At 48.2% G+C, this 21,906-nt stretch overlaps 5 non-coding genes across 5 annotated transcripts; all 5 read left to right on the plus strand.

The window, feature by feature from the left end:
- Positions 1-843: 843 nt before the first annotated feature.
- trnag-ccc (transfer RNA glycine (anticodon CCC)) lies at positions 844-914 on the plus strand. Its single transcript has one exon. It is a non-coding gene; the product is annotated as a tRNA-Gly (tRNA).
- Positions 915-3,058: 2,144 nt separating this feature from the next.
- On the plus strand, positions 3,059-3,129 carry trnag-ccc (transfer RNA glycine (anticodon CCC)). The gene has a single exon. It is a non-coding gene; the product is annotated as a tRNA-Gly (tRNA).
- Positions 3,130-11,519: 8,390 nt separating this feature from the next.
- trnag-gcc (transfer RNA glycine (anticodon GCC)) lies at positions 11,520-11,590 on the plus strand. The gene has a single exon. It is a non-coding gene; the product is annotated as a tRNA-Gly (tRNA).
- Positions 11,591-13,651: 2,061 nt separating this feature from the next.
- On the plus strand, positions 13,652-13,722 carry trnag-gcc (transfer RNA glycine (anticodon GCC)). The gene has a single exon. It is a non-coding gene; the product is annotated as a tRNA-Gly (tRNA).
- A 3,088-nt stretch (positions 13,723-16,810) lies between these two features.
- Positions 16,811-16,882, plus strand: trnae-uuc (transfer RNA glutamic acid (anticodon UUC)). Its single transcript has one exon. It is a non-coding gene; the product is annotated as a tRNA-Glu (tRNA).
- Positions 16,883-21,906: the final 5,024 nt, after the last annotated feature.

Here is a 21,906-nt window from a genome sequence, read left to right on the forward strand (position 1 = left end):
GCATTCCATGTATTATTTTGCCGACTGCATCTCCCTAACAAACTTAGCTGATCACAGCACGGCTGTCAGTCAACTCATTGCCAGTGTGAAGAAAGCAACATTAGCTACGTGTTCAAGACTCGAATGACAGAGTACCTTGGCCGTGAGAACTTATCCTGATATTCATGAGGCCTTAACATTCGCTGCATAAGACAATTCTACCTCTGGTTACCATCCCTCCTGCCATTGGAAAGCGGTTGTCTTTATGTCCTCTATCAAAAGCCATTGTAATTTTGCAAGCCTTTATTAAATTTCCTCTTAGCCTCCAGAGGAAAGCAATTCCAGCTTGTCCACACCATCAACATAACTGAAATCGCTTGTCCCTCGGGCCACACTGTAAGACGTCAAACGAGTTCTGTATGTCGGGGAGTCAAGGGTTATGGGTAGCGGGCGGAAAAGTTGCGTTGTGTCGAAGATCTCATCAGCCACGAACTTATTAAATGGCGGGGCTCGAGGAGCTGAATGGCCCAATCCTGCTCCTATTTATTCTTTTGGGGAACGTTAGTTTCTTAATTATGTAATTTTTGAGAAGCTAAACAACGTTGGAAGGAAACTCCCACGGCACCTAGAAAAGTGCAAAACCTTAGCTCAACCGTGAGCTCATGCACCTGAGAGGTTAACCCTGTGATTCTCTATCCACGGATCTTCCAGGACCTTCGAAGTGTTTCCAGCATTTAGTCAACAATTCCAGATGCAGTATCTGCTGCATTTAGCTTTTTATGTTAACGCAGTGTCCCCGCTTGTATTAACAAAAGCCAAAAATAAATTGTAGCTACCAGAAAATGGAATTTGTTAACTCGGCGTGTATTGGTGATTCAGGGGTAGAATTCTCGCTTCCCACGCGGGTGACCCGGGTTCGATTCCCGGCCAATGCAGGTTAACATTTTAAACAATTCATTTCATAGCAAACACATCACTTGAGCATAAATAATATATTAGCTGCATCTGTGCAACTGGATCAAGGGAATGAATGTTCTGCTCCTGTTCCTGTGCAACAGTTTTCAGGGGCTGAATGGCATCCTGTTTCTGTGTAACAGGCTCGATTCTTACTCTGACAGACATTACATTGCTCACTTCCTCGTTAGTATCGTTGTGAGTATCCCCACCTGTCACGCGGGAGACCGGGGTGAAATTCCCCGACGGGGAGGAATTTTAACATCCCCAATTTTAAACCTTTGGGCAGCACCTTAACGTGCTCCTTGGAAAAGATCAACAGCGAAAAATTGAACCTAAAATAATTTTAAACGGTGAGGAACTGTATAAAAAGCTCCTGCATCAATTCCTCGTTAGCATAGTGTTCTCCTTCTGTTTGTCTTTTGTGCGGGGCACTGCGGAACGAGAGAGGACAGGGAAATGCAGATAACAGCGGGAGAAAGCACGTCTGATCTTTCAAGGGGACAGCACTGGCACGATTGGCCGAATGGCCTCATACTTTACTGCAAGCTTCCATGAATCATATGGATATCTGAGACATACCCACACAAAGTGAGCACACATCTGTGTTCGTGTATGTGTTTGAGCCTTTGTCTCAAGCAGTGCATTACTATTTCCTCTGTGTTGTCCTTGATATTTTGGTGCTGATTATTCAATATCCCGACGGCTTTTCTCTGACTATGTATCACTGAGAAAAGCACAGAAGCAAATAGATTTCAGGTGGACGCCTACCCGCAATTGATGCTGTGGTTTCTTGAACATGTCGTTTGTGATCTCGCCGAAAAAATGTCATCTGGTACGAAAGGTTTGCCTGGCGCGAAAGTGACCTGAATTTCAAAGCAGCAAGGAGGAAAGACTGCATTGTTCTGCTTGCTGGCAGGATGTTTTCCACAGCTTCCCTGGTGGTCTAGTGGTTAGGATTCGGCGCTTATCACCGCCGCGGCCCGAGTTCGAATTCCCGGTCAGGGAACCAATGCTTTTTCTGGCTGTTTGAAATGCCAGCAATCAAAGCACCCGCGCGAAACAATGCTTGCACCTCATCAACCTTTCAACTTTCCACGCTGCTGTTGCCTCAACAGTCAGCAGCGCAACATTCGGTACCGAAGTGCAACATTCACTTCCTTGCCTTCTGTGAAATGCCTGCTGTTTCAAAGTCAGCAGGAAATGACATTGGGAACAAGACACCTTAAATGCCCACATTTATGTGTACCTCACAGTGTCAGAACAGTCACGGTTATTATCCGCCTTCCATGTATTATTTTGCCGACTGCATCTCCCTGACAAACTTAACTGATCACAGCACGGCTGTCAGTCAACTCATTGCCAGTGTGAAGAAAGCAACATTAGCTACGTGTTCAAGACTCGAATGACAGAGTACCTTGGCCGTGAGAACTTATCCTGATATTCATGAGGCCTTAACATTCGCTGCATAAGACAATTCTACCTCTGGTTACCATCCCTCCTGCCATTGGAAAGCGGTTGTCTTTATTTCCTCTATCAAAAGTCATTGAAATTATGCAATCCTTTATTAAATTTCCTCTTAGCCTCCAGAGGAAAGCAATTCCAGCTTGTCCACACCATCAACATAACTGAAGTCGCTTGTCCCTCGGGCCACACTGTAAGACGTCAAACGAGTTCTGTATGTCGGGGAGTCAAGGGTTATGGGGAGCGGGCGGAAAAGTTGCGTTGTGTCGAAGATCTCATCAGCCACGAAATTATTAAATGGCGGGGCTCGAGGGGTCGAATGGCCCAATCCTGCTCCTATTTATTCTTTTGGGGAACGTTAGTTTCTTAATTATGTAATTTTTGAGCAGCTAAACAACGTTGGAAGGAAACTCCCACGGCACCTAGAAAAGTGCAAAATCTTAGCTCTGCCGTGAGCTCATGCACCTGAGAGGTTAACCCTGTAATTCTCTGTCCACAGATCTTCCAGGACCTTCGAACTGATTCCAGCATTTAGTCAACAATTCCAGATGCAGTATCTGCTGCATTTAGCTTTTTATGTTAACGCAGTGTCCCCGCTTGTATTAACAAAAGCCAAAAATAAATTGTAGCTTCCAGAAAATGGAATTTGTTAACTCGGCGTGCATTGGTGGTTCAAGGGTAGAATTCTCGCCTCCCACGCGGGTGACCCGGGTTCGATTCCCGGCCAATGCAGGTTAACATTTTAAACAATTCATTTCATAGCAAACACATCACTTGAGCACAAATAATATATTAGCTGTGTCTGTGCAACTGGATCAAGGGAATGAATGTTCTGCTCCTGTTCCTGTGCAACTGTTTTCCGGGGCTGAATGGCATCCTGTTTCTGTGTAACAGGCTCGATTCTTACTCTGACAGACATTACATTGCTCACTTCCTCGTTAGTATAGTTGTGAGTATCCCTACCTGTCACGCGGGAGACCGGGGTGAAAATCCCCGACGGGGAGGAATCTTAACATCCCCAATTTTAAACCTTTGGGCAGCACCTTAACGTGCTCCTTGGAAAAGATCAACAGCGAAAAATTGAACCTAAAATGATTTTAAACGGTGAGGAACTGTATAAAAAGCTCCTGCTTCAATTCCTCGTTAGCATAGTGTTCTCCTTCTCTTTGTCTTTTGTGCGGGGCACTGAGGAACGAGAGAGGACAGGGAAATGCAGATAACAGCGGGAGAAAGCACGTCTGATCTTTCAAGGGGACAGGACTGGCACGATTGGCCGAATGGCCTCATACTGTACTGCAAGCTTCCATGAATCATATGGATATCTGAGATATACCCACACAAAGTGAGCACACATCTGTGTTCGTGTATGTGTTTGAGCCTTTGTCTCAAGCAGTGCATTACTATTTCCTCTGTGTTGTCCTTGATATTTTGGTGCTGATTATTCAATATCCCGACGGCTTTTCTCTGACTATGTATCACTGAGAAAAGCACAGAAGCAAATAGATTTCAGGTGGACGCCTACCCGCAATTGATGCTGTGGTTTCTTGAACATGTCGTTTGTGATCTCGCCGAAAAAATGTCATCTGGAACGAAAGGTTTGCCTGGCGCGAAAGTGACCTGAATTTCAAAGCAGCAAGGAGGAAAGATTGCATTGTTCTGCTTGCTGGCAGGATGTTTTCCACAGCTTCCCTGGTGGTCTAGTGGTTAGGATTCGGCGCTTATCACCGCCGCGGCCCAGGTTCGAATTCCCGGTCAGGGAACCAATGCTTTTTCTGGCTGTTTGAAATGCCAGCAATCAAAGCACCCGCGCGAAACAATGCTTGCACCTCATCAACCTTTCAACTTTCCACGCTGCTGTTGCCTCAACAGTCAGCAGCGCAACATTCGGTACCGAGGTGCAACATTCACTTCCTTGCCTTCTGTGAAATGCCTGCTGTTTCAAAGTCAGCAGGAAATGACATTGGGAACAAGACACCTTAAATGCCCACATTTATGTCTACCTCACAGTGTCAGAACGGTCACGGTTATTATCCGCCTTCCATGTATTATTTTGCCGACTGCATCTCCCTAACAAACTTAGCTGCTCACAGCACGGCGATCAGTCAACTCATTGCCAGTGTGAAGAATGCCACATTAGCTACGTGTGCAAGACTCGAATGACAGAGTACCTGGGCCGTGATAATTTATCCTGATATTCATGAGGCCTTAACATTCGCTGCATAAGACAATTCTACCTCTGGTTACCATCCCTCCTGCCATTGGAAAGCGGTTGTCTTTATTTCCTCCATCAAAAGCCATTGAAATTTTGCAAGCCTTTATTAAATTTCCTCTTAGCCTCCAGAGGAAAGCAATTCCAGCTTGTCCACACCATCAACATAACTGAAGTCGGTTGTCCCTCGGGCCACACTGTAAGACGTCAAACGAGTTCTGTATGTCCGGGAGTCAAGGGTTATGGGGAGCGGGCGGAAAAGTTGCGTTGTGTCGAAGATCTCATCAGCCACGAAATTATTAAATGGCGGTGCTCGAGGGGCCGAATGGCCCAATCCTGCTCCTATTTATTCTTTTGGGGAAGGTTAGTTTCTTAATTATGTAATTTTTGTGCAGCTAAACAACGTTGGAAGGAAACTCCCACGGCACCTAGAAAAGTGCAAAATCTTAGCTCTGCCGTGAGCTCATGCACCTGAGAGGTTAACCCTGTAATTCTCTGTCCACAGATCTTCCAGGACCTTCGAAGTGTTTCCAGCATTTAGTCAACAATTCCAGATGCAGTATCTGCTGCATTTAGCTTTTTATGTTAACGCAGTGTCCCCGCTTGAATTTACAAAAGCCAAAAATAAATTGTAGCTACCAGAAAATATAATTTGTTAATTCGGCGTGCATTGGTGGTTCAGGGGTAAAATTCTCGCCTCCCACGCCGGTGACCCGGGTTCGATTCCCGGCCCATGCAGGATAACATTTTAAACAATTCATTTCATCGCAAACACATCACTTGAGCATAAATAATATATTAACTGGATCAAGGGTATGAATGTTCTGCTCCTGTTCCTGTGCAACAGCTTTCAGGGGCTGAATGGCATCCTGTTTCTGTGTAACAGGCTCGATTCTTACTCTGACAGACATTGCATTGCTCACTTCCTCGTTAATATAGTTGTGAGTATCCCCACCTGTCACGCGGGAGACCGGGGTGAAATTCCCCGACAGGGAGGAATTTTAACATCCCCAATTTTAAACCTTTCGGCAGCACCTTAACGTGCTCCTTGGAAAAGATCAACAGCGAAAAATTGAACCTAAAATAATTTTAAACGGTGAGGAACTGTATAAAAAGCTCCTGCATCAATTCCTCGTTAGCATAGTGTTCTCCTTCTGTTTGTCTTTGTCTCAAGCAGTGCATTGCTATTTCCTCTGTGTTGTCCTTGATATTTTGGTGCTGATTATTCAATATCCCGACGGCTTTTCTCTGACTGTGTATCACTGAGAAATGCACAGAAGCAAATAGATTTCAGGTGGACGCCTACCCGCAATTGATGCTGTGGTTTCTTGAACATGTCGTTTGTGATCTCGCCTAAAAAATGACATCTTGTACGAAAAGTTTGCCTGGCGCGAAAGTGACCTGAATTTCAAAGCAGCAAGGAGGAAAGACTGCATTGTTCTGCTTGCTGGCAGGATACTTTTCGCAGCTTCCCTGGTGGTCTAGTGGTTAGGATTCGGCGCTTTCACCGCCGCGGCCCGGGTTTGAATTCCAGGTCAGGGAACCAGTGCTTTTTCTGGCTGTTTGAAATGCCAGCAATCAAAGCACCCGCGCGAAACAATGCTTGCACCTCATCAACCTTTCAACTTTCCACGCTGCTGTTGCCTCAACTGTCAGCAGCGCAACATTCGGTACCGAGGGGCAACATTCACTTCCTTGCCTTCTTTAAAATGCCTGCTGTTTCAAAGTCAGCAGGAAATGACATTGGGAACAAGACACCTTGAGTGCCCACATTAAGTGTACCTCACAGTGTCAGAACAGTCACGGTTATTATCCGTCTTCCATGTATTATTTTGCCGACTGCATCTCCCTAACAAACTTAGCTGATCACAGCACGGCTATCAGTCAACTCATTGCCAGTGTGAAAAATGCCACATTAGCAACGTGTGCAAGACTCGAATGACAGAATAACTGGGCCGTGATAACTTATCCTGATATTCATGAGACCTTAACATTCGCTGCATAAGACAATTCTACCTCTGGTTACCATCCCTCCTGCCATTGGAAAGCGTTTGTCTTTATTTCCTCTATCAAAACCCATTGTAATTTTGCAAGCCTCTATTAAATTTCCTCTTAGCCTCCAGAGGAAAGCAATCCCAGCTTCTCCACACTATCCCTCGGGCCACACTGTAAGACGTCAAACGGGTTCTGTATGTCTGATAGACATATATTTCAGCTACAGGGGAGTCAAAGGTTATGGGGAACGGGCGGCAAAGTTGCGTTGTGTCGAAGATCTCATCAGCCACGAACTTTTTAAATGGCGGTCTCGAGGGGCCGAATAGCCCAATCCTGCTCCTATTTTTTCTTTTGGGGAAGGTTAGTTTCTTAATTATGTAATTTTTGAGCAGCTAAACAACGTTGGAAGGAAACTCCCACGGGACGTAGAAAAGTGCAAAATCTTAGCTCGACCGAGAGCTCATGCACCTGAGAGGTTAACCCTGTGTTTCTCTGTCCACAGATCTTCCAGGACCTTCGAAGTGTTTCTAGCATTTAATCAACAATTCCAGATGCAGTATCTGCTGCATATTGCTTTTTATGTTAACGATTGTATTAACAAAAGTCAAAAATAAATTGTAGCTACCAGAAAATAGAAGCGATTAAGTCGGCGTGCATTGGTGGTTCAGGGGTAGAATTTTCGCCTGCCACGCGGGAGACCCGGGTTCGATTCCCGGCCAATGCAGGCTAATTTTTTTAACAATTCATTTCATAGCAAACACATCACATGAGCATAAATAATTTATTAGCTGTACCTGTGCAAGTGGATCAAGGGTATGAATGTTCTGCTCCTGTTGCTGTGCAACAGCTTTGAGGGGCTGAATGGCATCCTGTTCCTGTGTAACAGGCTCGATTCTTACTCTGACAGACATTGCATTGCTCACTTCCTCGTTAGCCTCGTTGTGAGTATCCCCGCCTGTCACGCGGGAGACCGGGGTGAAATTCCCCGACGGGAAGGAATTTTAACATCCCCAATTTTAAACGTTTTGGCAGCAGCTTAAAGCGCTCCTTGGAAAAGATCAACAGCGAAAGATTGAACCTAAAACAATTTTAAACGGTGAGGAACTGCATAAAAACCTCCTGCATCAATTCCTCGTTAGCATAGTGTTCTCCTTCTGTTTGTCTTTTGTGCGGGGCACTGCGGAACGAGAGAGGACAGGGAAATGCAGATAAAAGCGGGAGAAAGCACGTCTGATCTTTCAATTGGACAGCACTGGCACGATTGGCCGAATGGCCTCACACTGTACTGCACGCCTCCATGAATCATATGGATATCTGAGACATACTCACACAAAGTGAGCACACATCTGTGTTCGTGCATATGTTTGAGTCTTTGTCTCAAGCAGTGCATTACTGTTTCCTCTGTATTGTCCTTGATATTTTGGTGCTGATTATTCAATATCCCGACGGCTTTCCTCTGACTGTGTATCTCTGAGAAAAGCACAGAAGCAAATAGACTTCAGGTGGACGCCTACACGCACTTGATGCTGTGGTTTCCTGAACATGTCCTTTGTGATCTCGCCTAAAAAATGTCATCTTGCACGAAAAGTTTGCCTGGCGTGAAAGTGACCTGAATTTCAAAGCAGCAAGGAGGAAAGACTGCCTTGTTCTGCTTGCTGGCAGGCCGCTTCTCACAGCTTCCCTGGTGGTCTAGTGGATAGGATTCGGCACTTTCACCGCCGCGGCCCGGGTTCGATTCCCGGTCAGGGAACCAGTGCGTTTTCTGGCTGTTTGACATGCCAGCAATCAAAGCACCCGCGCGAAACAATGCTTGCACCTCATCAACCTTTCAATTTTCCACACCGCTGCTGTTGCCTCAACAGTCAGCAGCGCATCATTCGGTACCGAGGTGCAGCATTCGCTTCCTTGCCTCGCAGTGTCAGAACAGTCACGGTTATTATCCGTCTTCCATGTATTATTTTGCCGACTGCATCTCCCTAACAAACTTAGCTGATCACAGCACGGCTATCAGTCAACTCTTTGCCAGTGTGAAAAATGCCACATTAGCAACGTGTGCAAGACTCGAATGACAGAGTAACTGGGCCGTGATAACTTATCCTGATATTCATGAGGCCTTAACATTCGCTGCATAAGACAATTCTACCTCTGGTTACCATCCCTCCTGCCATTGGAAAGCGTTTGTCTTTATTTCCTCTATCAAAACCCATTGTAATTTTGCAAGCCTCTATTAAATTTCCTCTTAGCCTCCAGAGGAAAGCAATCCCAGCTTCTCCACACTATCCCTCGGGCCACACTGTAAGACGTCAAACGGGTTCTGTATGTCTGATAGACATATATTTCAGCTACAGGGGAGTCAAAGGTTATGGGGAACGGGCGGCAAAGTTGCGTTGTGTCGAAGATCTCAGCAGCCACGAACTTTTTAAATGGCGGGCTCGAGGGGCCGAATGGCCCAATCCTGCTCCTATTTTTTCTTTTGGGGAAGGTTAGTTTCTTAATTATGTAATTTTTGAGCAGCTAAACAACGTTGGAAGGAAACTCCCACGGGACGTAGAAAAGTGCAAAATCTTAGCTCTACCGAGAGCTCATGCACCTGAGAGGTTAACCCTGTGTTTCTCTGTCCACAGATTTTCCAGGACCTTCGAGGTGTTTCCAGCATTTAATCAACAATTCCAGATGCAGTATCTGCTGCATATTGCTTTTTATGTTAACGCAGTGTCCCCGCTTGTATTAACAAAAGTCAAAAATAAATTGTAGCTACCAGAAAATAGAATCGATTAAGTCGGCGTGCATTGGTGGTTCAGGGGTAGAATTCTCGCCTGCCACGCAGGAGACCCGGGTTCGATTCCCGGCCAATAGAGGCTAATTTTTTTAACAATTCATTTCATAGCAAACACCTCACATGAGCATAAATAATTTATTAGCTGTACCTGTGCAAGTGGATCAAGGGTATGAATGTTCTGCTCCTGTTGCTGTGCAACAGCTTTGAGGGGCTGAATGGCATCCTGTTCCTGTGTAACAGGCTCGATTCTTACTCTGACAGACATTGCATTGCTCACTTCCTCGTTAGTCTCGTTGTGAGTATCCCCGCCTGTCACGCGGGAGACCGGGGTGAAATTCCCCGACGGGAAGGAATTTTAACATCCCCAATTTTAAACGTTTTGGCAGCACCTTAAAGCGCTCCTTGGAAAAGATCAACAGCGAAAGATTGAACCTAAAACAATTTTAAACGGTGAGGAACTGCATAAAAACCTCCTGGATCAATTCCTCGTTAGCATAGTGTTCTCCTTCTGTTTGTCTTTTGTGCGGGGCACTGCGGAACGAGAGAGGACAGGGAAATGCAGATAACAGCGGGAGAAAGCACGTCTGATCTTTCAAGTGGACAGCACTGGCACGATTGGCCGAATGGCCTCACACTGTACTGCACGCCTCCATGAATCATATGGATATCTGAGACATACTCACACAAAGTGAGCACACATCTGTGTTCGTGCATATGTTTGAGTCTTTGTCTCAAGCAGTGCATTACTGTTTCCTCTGTATTGTCCTTGATATTTTGGTGCTGATTATTCAATATCCCGACGGCTTTTCTCTGACTGTGTATCTCTGAGAAAAGCACAGAAGCAAATAGATTTCAGGTGGACGCCTACACGCACTTGATGCTGTGGTTTCCTGAACATGTCCTTTGTGATCTCGCCCAAAAAATGTCATCTTGTACGAAAAGTTTGCCTGGCGTGAAAGTGACCTGAATTTCAAAGCAGCAAGGAGGAAAGACTGCCTTGTTCTGCTTGCTGGCAGGCCGCTTCTCACAGCTTCCCTGGTGGTCTAGTGAATAGGATTCGGCGCTTTCACCGCCGCGGCCCGGGTTCGATTCCCGGTCAGGGAACCAGTGCGTTTTCTAGCTGTTTGAAATGCCAGCAATCAAAGCACCCGCGCGAAACAATGCTTGCACCTCATCAACCTTTCAATTTTCCACACCGCTGCTGTTGCCTCAACAGTCAGCAGCGCATCATTCGGTACCGAGGTGCAGCATTCGCTTCCTTGCCTCACAGTGTCAGAACAGTCACGGTTATTATCCGTCTTCCATGTATTATTTTGCCGACTGCATCTCCCTAACAAACTTAGCTGATCACAGCACGGCTATCAGTCAACTCATTGCCAGTGTGAAAAATGCCACATTAGCAACGTGTGCAAGACTCGAATGACAGAGTAACTGGGCCGTGATAACTTATTCTGATATTCATGAGGCCTTAACATTCGCTGCATAAGACAATTCTACCTCTGGTTACCATCCCTCCTGCCATTGGAAAGCGTTTGTCTTTATTTCCTCTATCAAAACCCATTGTAATTTTGCAAGCCTCTATTAAATTTCCTCTTAGCCTCCAGAGGAAAGCAATCCCAGCTTCTCCACACTATCCCTCGGGCCACACTGTAAGACGTCAAACGGGTTCTGTATGTCTGATAGACATATATTTCAGCTACAGGGGAGTCAAAGGTTATGGGGAACGGGCGGCAAAGTTGCGTTGTGTCGAAGGTCTCATCAGCCACGAACTTTTTAAATGGCGGGCTCGAGGGGCCGAATGGCCCAATCCTGCTCCTATTTTTTCTTTTGGGGAAGGTTAGTTTCTTAATTATGTAATTTTTGAGCAGCTAAACAACGTTGGAAGGAAACTCCCACGGGACGTAGAAAAGTGCAAAATCTTAGCTCTACCGAGAGCTCATGCACCTGAGAGGTTAACCCTGTGTTTCTCTGTCCACAGATCTTCCAGGACCTTCGAAGTGTTTCCAGCATTTAATCAACAATTCCAGATGCAGTATCTGCTGCATATTGCTTTTTTTTTTACGCAGTGTCCCCGCTTGTATTAACAAAAGTCAAAAATAAATTGTAGCTACCAGAAAATAGAATCGATTAAGTCGGCGTGCGTTGGTGGTTCAGGGGTAGAATTCTCGCCTGCCACGCGGGAGACCCGGGTTCGATTCCCGGCCAACGCAGGCTAATTTTTTTAACAATTCATTTCATAGCAAACACATCACATGAGCATAAATAATTTATTAGCTGTACCTGTGCAAGTGGATCAAGGGTATGAATGTTCTGCTCCTGTTGCTGTGCAACAGCTTTGAGGGGCTGAATGGCATCCTGTTCCTGTGTAACAGGCTCGATTCTTACTCTGACAGACATTGCATTGCTCACTTCCTCGTTAGTCTCGTTGTGAGTATCCCCGCCTGTCACGCGGGAGACCGGGGTGAAATTCCCCGACGGGAAGGAATTTTAACATCCCCAATTTTAAACGTTTTGGCAGCACCTTAAAGCGCTCCTTGGAAAAGATCAACAGCGAAAGATTGAACCTAAAACTATTTTAAACGGTGAGGAACTGCATAAAAACCTCCTGGATCAATTCCTCGTTAGCATAGTGTTCTCCTTCTGTTTGTCTTTTGTGCGGGGCACTGCGGAACGAGAGAGGACAGGGAAATGCAGATAACAGCGGGAGAAAGCACGTCTGATCTTTCAAGTGGACAGCACTGGCACGATTGGCCGAATGGCCTCACACTGTACTGCACGCCTCCATGAATCATATGGATATCTGAGACATACTCACACAAAGTGAGCACACATCTGTGTTCGTGCATATGTTTGAGTCTTTGTCTCAAGCAGTGCATTACTGTTTCCTCTGTATTGTCCTTGATATTTTGGTGCTGATTATTCAATATCCCGACGGCTTTTCTCTGACTGTGTATCTCTGAGAAAAGCACAGAAGCAAATAGATTTCAGGTGGACGCCTACACGCACTTGATGCTGTGGTTTCCTGAACATGTCCTTTGTGATCTCGCCCAAAAAATGTCATCTTGTACGAAAAGTTTGCCTGGCGTGAAAGTGACCTGAATTTCAAAGCAGCAAGGAGGAAAGACTGCCTTGTTCTGCTTGCTGGCAGGCCGCTTCTCACAGCTTCCCTGGTGGTCTAGTGAATAGGATTCGGCGCTTTCACCGCCGCGGCCCGGGTTCGATTCCCGGTCAGGGAACCAGTGCGTTTTCTAGCTGTTTGAAATGCCAGCAATCAAAGCACCCGCGCGAAACAATGCTTGCACCTCATCAACCTTTCAATTTTCCACACCGCTGCTGTTGCCTCAACAGTCAGCAGCGCATCATTCGGTACCGAGGTGCAGCATTCGCTTCCTTGCCTCACAGTGTCAGAACAGTCACGGTTATTATCCGTCTTCCATGTATTATTTTGCCGACTGCATCTCCCTAACAAACTTAGCTGATCACAGCACGGCTATCAGTCAACTCATTGCCAGTGTGAAAAATGCCACATTAGCAACGTGTGCAAGACTCGAATGACAGAGTAACTGGGCCGTGATAACTTATTCTGATATTCATGAGGCCTTAACATTCGCTGCATAAGACAATTCTACCTCTGGTTACCATCCCTCCTGCCATTGGAAAGCGTTTGTCTTTATTTCCTCTATCAAAACCCATTGTAATTTTGCAAGCCTCTATTAAATTTCCTCTTAGCCTCCAGAGGAAAGCAATCCCAGCTTCTCCACACTATCCCTCGGGCCACACTGTAAGACGTCAAACGGGTTCTGTATGTCTGATAGACATATATTTCAGCTACAGGGGAGTCAAAGGTTATGGGGAACGGGCGGCAAAGTTGCGTTGTGTCGAAGGTCTCATCAGCCACGAACTTTTTAAATGGCGGGCTCGAGGGGCCGAATGGCCCAATCCTGCTCCTATTTTTTCTTTTGGGGAAGGTTAGTTTCTTAATTATGTAATTTTTGAGCAGCTAAACAACGTTGGAAGGAAACTCCCACGGGACGTAGAAAAGTGCAAAATCTTAGCTCTACCGAGAGCTCATGCACCTGAGAGGTTAACCCTGTGTTTCTCTGTCCACAGATCTTCCAGGACCTTCGAAGTGTTTCCAGCATTTAATCAACAATTCCAGATGCAGTATCTGCTGCATATTGCTTTTTTTTTTACGCAGTGTCCCCGCTTGTATTAACAAAAGTCAAAAATAAATTGTAGCTACCAGAAAATAGAATCGATTAAGTCGGCGTGCGTTGGTGGTTCAGGGGTAGAATTCTCGCCTGCCACGCGGGAGACCCGGGTTCGATTCCCGGCCAACGCAGGCTAATTTTTTTAACAATTCATTTCATAGCAAACACATCACATGAGCATAAATAATTTATTAGCTGTACCTGTGCAAGTGGATCAAGGGTATGAATGTTCTGCTCCTGTTGCTGTGCAACAGCTTTGAGGGGCTGAATGGCATCCTGTTCCTGTGTAACAGGCTCGATTCTTACTCTGACAGACATTGCATTGCTCACTTCCTCGTTAGTCTCGTTGTGAGTATCCCCGCCTGTCACGCGGGAGACCGGGGTGAAATTCCCCGACGGGAAGGAATTTTAACATCCCCAATTTTAAACGTTTTGGCAGCACCTTAAAGCGCTCCTTGGAAAAGATCAACAGCGAAAGATTGAACCTAAAACTATTTTAAACGGTGAGGAACTGCATAAAAACCTCCTGCATCAATTCCTCGTTAGCATAGTGTTCTCCTTCTGTTTGTCTTTTCTGCGGGGCACTGCGGAACGAGAGAGGACAGGGAAATGCAGATAACAGCGGGAGAAAGCACGTCTGATCTTTCAAGTGGACAGCACTGGCACGATTGGCCGAATGGCCTCACACTGTACTGCACGCCTCCATGAATCATATGGATATCTGAGACATACTCACACAAAGTGAGCACACATCTGTGTTCGTGCATATGTTTGAGTCTTTGTCTCAAGCAGTGCATTACTGTTTCCTCTGTATTGTCCTTGATATTTTGGTGCTGATTATTCAATATCCCGACGGCTTTTCTCTGACTGTGTATCTCTGAGAGAAGCACAGAAGCAAATAGATTTCAGGTGGACGCCTACACGCACTTGATGCTGTGGTTTCCTGAACATGTCCTTTGTGATCTCGCCGAAAAAATGTCATCTTGTACGAAAAGTTTGCCTGGCGTGAAAATGACCTGAATTTCAAAGCAGCAAGGAGGAAAGACTGCCTTGTTCTGCTTGCTGGCAGGCCGCTTCTCACAGCTTCCCTGGTGGTCTAGTAGATAGGATTCGGCGCTTTCACCGCCGCGGCCCTGGTTCGAATCCGTGTCAGGGAACCATGTGCGTTTTCTGGCTGTTTGACATGCCAGCAATCAAAGCCCCCGCGCGAAACAATGCTTGCACCTCATCAACCTTTCAATTTTCCACACCGCTGCTGTTGCCTCAACAGTCAGCAGCGCATCATTCGGTACCGAGGTGCAGCATTCGCTTCCTTGCCTCGCAGTGTCAGAACAGTCACGGTTATTATCCGTCTTCCATGTATTATTTTGCCGACTGCATCTCCCTAACAAACTTAGCTGATCACAGCACGGCTATCAGTCAACTCATTGCCAGTGTGAAAAATGCCACATTAGCAACGTGTGCAAGACTCGAATGACAGAGTAACTGGGCCGTGATAACTTATCCTGATATTCATGAGGCCTTAACATTCGCTGCATAAGACAATTCTACCTCTGGTTACCATCCCTCCTGCCATTGGAAAGCGTTTGTCTTTATTTCCTCTATCAAAACCCATTGTAATTTTGCAAGCCTCTATTAAATTTCCTCTTAGCCTCCAGAGGAAAGCAATCCCAGCTTCTCCACACTATCCCTCGGGCCACACTGTAAGACGTCAAACGGGTTCTGTATGTCTGATAGACATATATTTCAGCTACAGGGGATTCAAAGGTTATGGGGAACGAGCGGCAAATTTGCGTTGTGTCGAAGATCTCATCAGCCACGAACTTTTTAAATGGCGGGCTCGAGGGGCCGAATGGCCCAATCCTGCTCCTATTTTTTCTTTTGGGGAAGGTTAGTTTCTTAATTATGTAATTTTTGAGCAGCTAAACAACGTTGGAAGGAAACTCCCACGGGACGTAGAAAAGTGCAAAATCTTAGCTCTACCGAGAGCTCATGCACCTGAGAGGTTAACCCTGTGTTTCTCTGTCCACAGATCTTCCAGGACCTTCGAAGTGTTTCCAGCATTTAATCAACAATTCCAGATGCAGTATCTGCTGCATATTGCTTTTGATGTTAACGCAGTGTCCCCGCTTGTATTAACAAAAGTCAAAAATAAATTGTAGCTACCAGAAAATAGAATCGATTAAGTCGGCGTGCATTGGTGGTTCAGGGGTAGAATTCTCGCCTGCCACGCAGGAGACCCGGGTTCGATTCCCGGCCAATAGAGGCTAATTTTTTTAACAATTCATTTCATAGCAAACACATCACATGAGCATAAATAATTTATTAGCTGTACCTGTGCAAGTGGATCAAGGGTATGAATGTTCTGCTCCTGTTGCTGTGCAACAGCTTTGAGGGGCTGAATGGCATCCTGTTCCTGTGTAACAGGCTCGATTCTTACTCTGACAGACATTGCATTGCTCACTTCCTCGTTAGTCTCGTTGTGAGTATCCCCGCCTGTCACGCGGGAGACCGGGGTGAAATTCCCCGACGGGAAGGAATTTTAACATCCCCAATTTTAAACGTTTTGGCAGCACCTTAAAGCGGTCCTTGGAAAAGATCAACAGCGAAAGATTGAACCTAAAACAATTTTAAACGGTGAGGAACTGCATAAAAACCTCCTGCATCAATTCCTCGTTAGCATACTGTTCTCCTTCTGTTTGTCTTTTGTGCGGGGCACTGCGGAACGAGAGAGGACATTGAAATGCAGATAACAGCGGGAGAAAGCACGTCTGAACTTTCAAGTGGACAGCACTGGCACGATTGGCCGAATGGCCTCATACTGTACTGCACGCCTCCATGAATCATATGGATATCTGAGACATACTCACACAAAGTGAGCACACATCTGTGTTCGTGCATATGTTTGAGTCTTTGTCTCAAGCAGTGCATTACTGTTTCCTCTGTATTGTCCTTGATATTTTGGTGCTGATTATTCAATATCCCGACGGCTTTTCTCTGACTGTGTATCTCTGAGAAAAGCACAGAAGCAAATAGATTTCAGGTGGACGCCTACACGCACTTGATGCTGTGGTTTCCTGAACATGTCCTTTGTGATCTCGCCTAAAAAATGTCATCTTGTACGAAAAGTTTGCCTGGCGTGAAAGTGACCTGAATTTCAAAGCAGCAAGGAGGAAAGACTGCCTTGTTCTGCTTGCTGGCAGGCCGCTTCTCACAGCTTCCCTGGTGGTCTAGTGGATAGGATTCGGCGCTTTCACCGCCGCGGCCCGGGTTCGATTCCCGGTCAGGGAACCAGTGCGTTTTCTGGCTGTTTGAAATGCCAGCAATCAAAGCACCCGCGCGAAACAATGCTTGCACCTCATCAACCTTTCAATTTTCCTCACCGCTGCTGTTGCCTCAACAGTCAGCAGCGCACCATTCGGTACCGAGGTGCAGCATTCGCTTCCTTGCCTCGCAGTGTCAGAGAGTCACGGTTATTATCCGTCTTCCATGTATTATTTTGCCGACTGCATCTCCCTAACAAACTTAGCTGATCACAGCACGGCTATCAGTCAACTCATTGCCAGTGTGAAAAATGCCACATTAGCAACGTGTGCAAGACTCGAATGACAGAGTAACTGGGCCGTGATAACTTATCCTGATATTCATGAGGCCTTAACATTCGCTGCATAAGACAATTCTACCTCTGGTTACCATCCCTCCTGCCAGTCCCTGGGCACTCCCTGTTACTGGGGTACAGTACCTGGGCACTCCCTGTTACTGGGGTACGCTCCCTGGGCGCTCCCTGTTACTGGGGTACAGTCCCTGGGCACGCCCTGTTACTGGGGTACAGTCCCCGGGCACTCCCTGTTACTGGGGTACAGTCCCCGGGCACTCCCTGTTACTGGGGTACGGTCCCCGGCACTCCCTGTTACTGGGGTACAGTCCCTGGGCACTCCCTGTTACTGGGGTACGGTCCCTGGGCACTCCCTGTTACTGGGGTACAGTCCCTGGGCGCTCCCTGTTACTGGGGTACGGTCCCTGGCACTCCCCGTTACTGGGGTACAGTCCCCAGGCACACCCTGTTGCTGGGGTACGGTGCCTGGGCACTCCCTGTTACTGGGGTACAGTCCCATGGCACTCCCTGTGACTGGGGTACGGTCCCTGGGCACTCCCTGTCACTGGGGTACGGTCCCTGGGCACTCCCTGTTACTGGGGTACAGACCCTGGACACTCCCTGTTACAGGGGTACGGTCCTTGGGCACTCCCTGTTACTGCGGTACGGTCCCTGGGCACTCCCTGTTACTGGGGTACAGTCCCTGGGCATTCCCTGTTACTGGGGTACAGTCCCTGGGCACTCCCTGTTACTGGGGTACAGTCCCTGGGCACTCCCTGTTACTGAGGTACATTCCCCGGGCACTGCCTGTTACTGGGGTACAGTCCCTGGGCACTCCCTGTTGCTGGGGTACAGTCCTTGGGCACTCCCTGTTACTGGGGTACGGTCCCTGGGCACTCCCTGTGACTGGGGTACAGTCCCTGGGCATTCCCTGTTACTGGGGTACAGTACCTGGGCACTCCTTGTTACTGGGGTACAGTCCCCGGGCACTGCCTGTTACTGGGGTACAGTCCCTGGACACTCCCTGTTACTGGGGTACAGTCCCCGGGCACTCCCTGTTACTGGGGTACAGTCCCTGGGCACTGCCTGTTACTGGGGTACAGTCCCCGGGCACTGCCTGTTACTGGAGCGCTCCCTGTTACTGGGGTACAGCCCCCGAGCACTCCCTGTTACTGGGGTACTGTCCCTATCCACCAGTTGCCTGTACCATGCCCAAATCACCATATTCTGTGTTGAACCCAGACAAGGTTGGCTGGATATTTTATTGTGGGGACCACCCCCACTAACTAAGACGCATGAGTGTGCTGTGGTCGGGTGTGGAACATATCGGTGGGTGTGAGTGCATTGATCAAAACCAATTTTCCTCTATTTTTGAAGATTTGTTTTTAATCAGGGCATCTTTGGTCTGATGAGTGAAGATTTAAAGAGCATGTGTATGATAGTGAACTGGCAGTATGGGATTTGCCAGGAGAGGCCATTCCTTATAAACTTCCCGCTGCTCTTTCAGCGGGTAATTAACCTGGAGGGGAAGGGCAATCCAACAAAGGCCATTTAGGATCATAGAATGATTACAGCATGGAAGAAGGCCATTCTGCCCGTCGAGCTTGTGCCGGCTCTCTACAAGAGCACTTCAGCTAGTCCCACTCCCCCGCCTTTTCCCCATAGCCCTGCACATTTCTTTCCTTCAGATACTTATCCAGCTCCCTTTTGAAAGCCATGATTGAGTCTGCCTCCACCACCCTGTCAGGCGGTGCATTCCAGATCTTAAACACTTAGGGGGCAAAATTCAGTATCGCCCCGTTTGGGGCGCCATTAGCGGCCGTGCGCAAAGTTTAGCGCCTGGCGCTAATTAGCGCCTCTGATGGCAAACTTGGATTTTATCGCCCCAGGGGGTGATTGGAGCGCGAAATCATGTGCTTCACACCTGTCTTAAGGCGCATAGACCGAGGAGTGAGGCGCTACCTCAGCGCTGGCGAAGCTATTGTGATGTCAGTCAGCAATGGAACACAGACACACTGGCGCCGGCCAGTTCTGACGAATGGTCATCGACCTGAAACATTAACTCTGTTTCTCTCTTCGCAGATGCTGCTTGACCTGCTGAGTTTCTCCAGCATTTTTCTGTTTTTATCTTAAAGGGGAGGGTCGATCTTGCTCTCCATCCACATCCTGCTCATTGCAGCCTTGAATCTCGGCCTGGAGAGACCTGTACATCAAATCTGCTGGAAAGAACAATGGAGAGGCCCAGGGAAACAGCTCAGAGTGCAGCCCCCACAGTCTCTTCTAAATCGATACAAGGAAGGTCAAATCAAAATGAACCAGCAAAGTGCTGCTCAGTATGCAAAACTCCTTCACACAGCGTTGAATCTCCAGAAGTCTCTCTCTCTCTCTCTCAGAATGCGTGGTGCAAAAATGTCACCAACAAAAAAAGGCAGAAGCTGTCGCCTTTAAATAGCGCTCCCCCAGTCCCTTCCCGACTGCAAAACGCTCCCCTCAACCTGTCGTTGCTAGCAGCAGGTGGTAAGGCAGGGGGTGCCACTCAATATCTGGTCCGGGGCGCTACCGGGGAGTTGCGCACTCGACTGACATCACGATCTACCGGCGCAGGAGATCGTGGCGGTAGTGTTTAGCGCCGCCACAAAATGTCTAGTTAATTACGCGAGCGACGCAAACATCGCCGCGCCCGGGCGCTAGTTGCTCTGCGGCTAATTAGCGCCCTCTTAAGGCGCTAACGGGAGGCGCAGACAACTGAATTTTTCCTCCTTGCTGCGTAAAAAAGTTTTTTCTTATGTCGCCTTTGGTTCTTTTGCAAATCAACTTAAATCTGTGTCCTCTGATTCTCTACCCTTCTGCCAATGGGAACAGTTTGTCACTCTCTACTCTGTCCAGACCCCTCATGATTTTGAGCACCTCCATCAAATCTCCCCTCAATCTTTTCTGCTCCAAGGAGAACAACCCCAGCTTCTCCAGTCTGTCAAAGTAACTGAAGTCCCTCAATCCTGGAATCATTCTCGTAAATCTTTGCTGCACCCTCTCCTTCACATCTTTCCTAAAGTGCGGTGCCCAGAATTGGACATATTTGGACTTTCAACCTCCTTTTGTAGGAAAGCTTGGCACTACAGGATCTGTTGGAGATTGATGCCGAGAGAGATATGAATAAGATAACCGGGTTATGTACCGAGCAGTCAGCGAGTTTCGTCGGGCCAAGGGTCAGGCATCCTCCCTGCCGTAACCAGGGCAGTCACAGTGCAGAATGGTCCTGGGTGACTTGCTGCCCTGTTTACACTGCTGATCTTAGGTCTGGATACCAGGGGCTGGAACTCCTGCCTGTTTGAGGCCACTTGGAATAAGCAAATCCACCTCTCAGAAAATGGTCAAAGTTTCTTTTTAACTCTTATTTTAGGGGGGCCAAGAGGAGCAGGAGGTTTTGCCGCTGCTCCAGCCGTAGCTCAGTGGGCAGCACTCTCTCGCCTGAGCTAGAAGGTTGTGGGTTCGAGCCCCACTCCAGAGACTTGAGCACAAAAATCCAGGCTGACACTCCAGTGCAGTACTGAGGGAGCGGCGCACTGTCAGAGGGGCGGTACTGAGGCAGCGCCGCACGGTGGGAGTGGCAGTACTGAGGGAGCACTGCACTGTTGGAGGGGCAGAACTGAGGGAGTGCTGCACTATCGGAGGGGCGGTACTGGGGGAGCGCCGCACTGTCGGAGGGGCAGTACTGAGGGAGCGCTGCACTGTCGGAGGGGCAGTACTGAGGGAGCGCCGCACTGTCGGAGGGGCAGTACTGAGGGAGCGCCGCACTGTCGGAGGGGCAGTACTGAGGGAGCACCACACTGTCGGAGGGGCAGTACTGAGGGAGCGCCGCACTGTCAGAGGGGCAGTACTGAGGGAGCACCACACTGTCGGAGGGGCAGTACTGAGGGAACGCTGCACTGTTGGAGGGGCAGTGCTGAGGGAGCGCTGCACTGTCGGAGGGGCAGTATTGAGGGAGCGCTGCACTGTCGGAGGGGCAGGACTGAGGGAGTGCTGCACTGTCGGAGGGGCAGTACTGAGGGAGCGCTGCACTGTCGGAGGGGCAGGACTGAGGGAGCGCCGCACTGTCGGAGGGGCAGGACTGAGGGAGTGCCGCACTATCGGAGGGACGGTACTGAGGCAGCACTGCACTGTCGGAGGGGCAGTACTGATGGAGCGCCGCACTGTCGGAGGGGCAATACTGAGGGAGCGCCGCACTTTCGGAGGGTCAGTACTGAGGGAACGCTGCACTGTTGGAGGGGCAGTACTGAGGGAGCGCTGCACTGTCGGAGGGGCAATACTGAGGGAGCGCCGCACTTTCGGAGGGTCAGTACTGAGGGAGCGCTGCACTGTTGGGGGGGCAGTACTGAGGGAGCGCTGCACTGTTGGAGGGGCAGTACCGAGGGAGCGCTGCACTGTCGGAGGGGCAGTACTGAGGGAGCGCTGCACTGTCGGAGGGGCAGTACTGAGGGAGCGCTGCACTGTCGGAGGGGCAGTACTGAGGGAGCGCTGCACTATCAGAGAGGTAGTACTGAGGGAGCGCCGCACTGTCGGGAGGGAGGGAGCGCCGCACTTTAGGAGGTGCGTCTTTCGGATGAGACATTATACTGCTCTCTCAGGTGGATGTAAATGATCCCACGGCCACTATTCGAAGGTGAGCATGGTCATTCTCCCTGGTGTCCTGGGCCAATATTTATCCCTTAATCAACAGGAC

This window comes from Somniosus microcephalus, unplaced genomic scaffold (genome assembly GCF_052327205.1).
Source record: "Somniosus microcephalus isolate GS21.2 unplaced genomic scaffold, FLI_Smic_1.0 unresolved_chr8, whole genome shotgun sequence".
Taxonomy (NCBI): domain Eukaryota; kingdom Metazoa; phylum Chordata; class Chondrichthyes; order Squaliformes; family Somniosidae; genus Somniosus; species Somniosus microcephalus.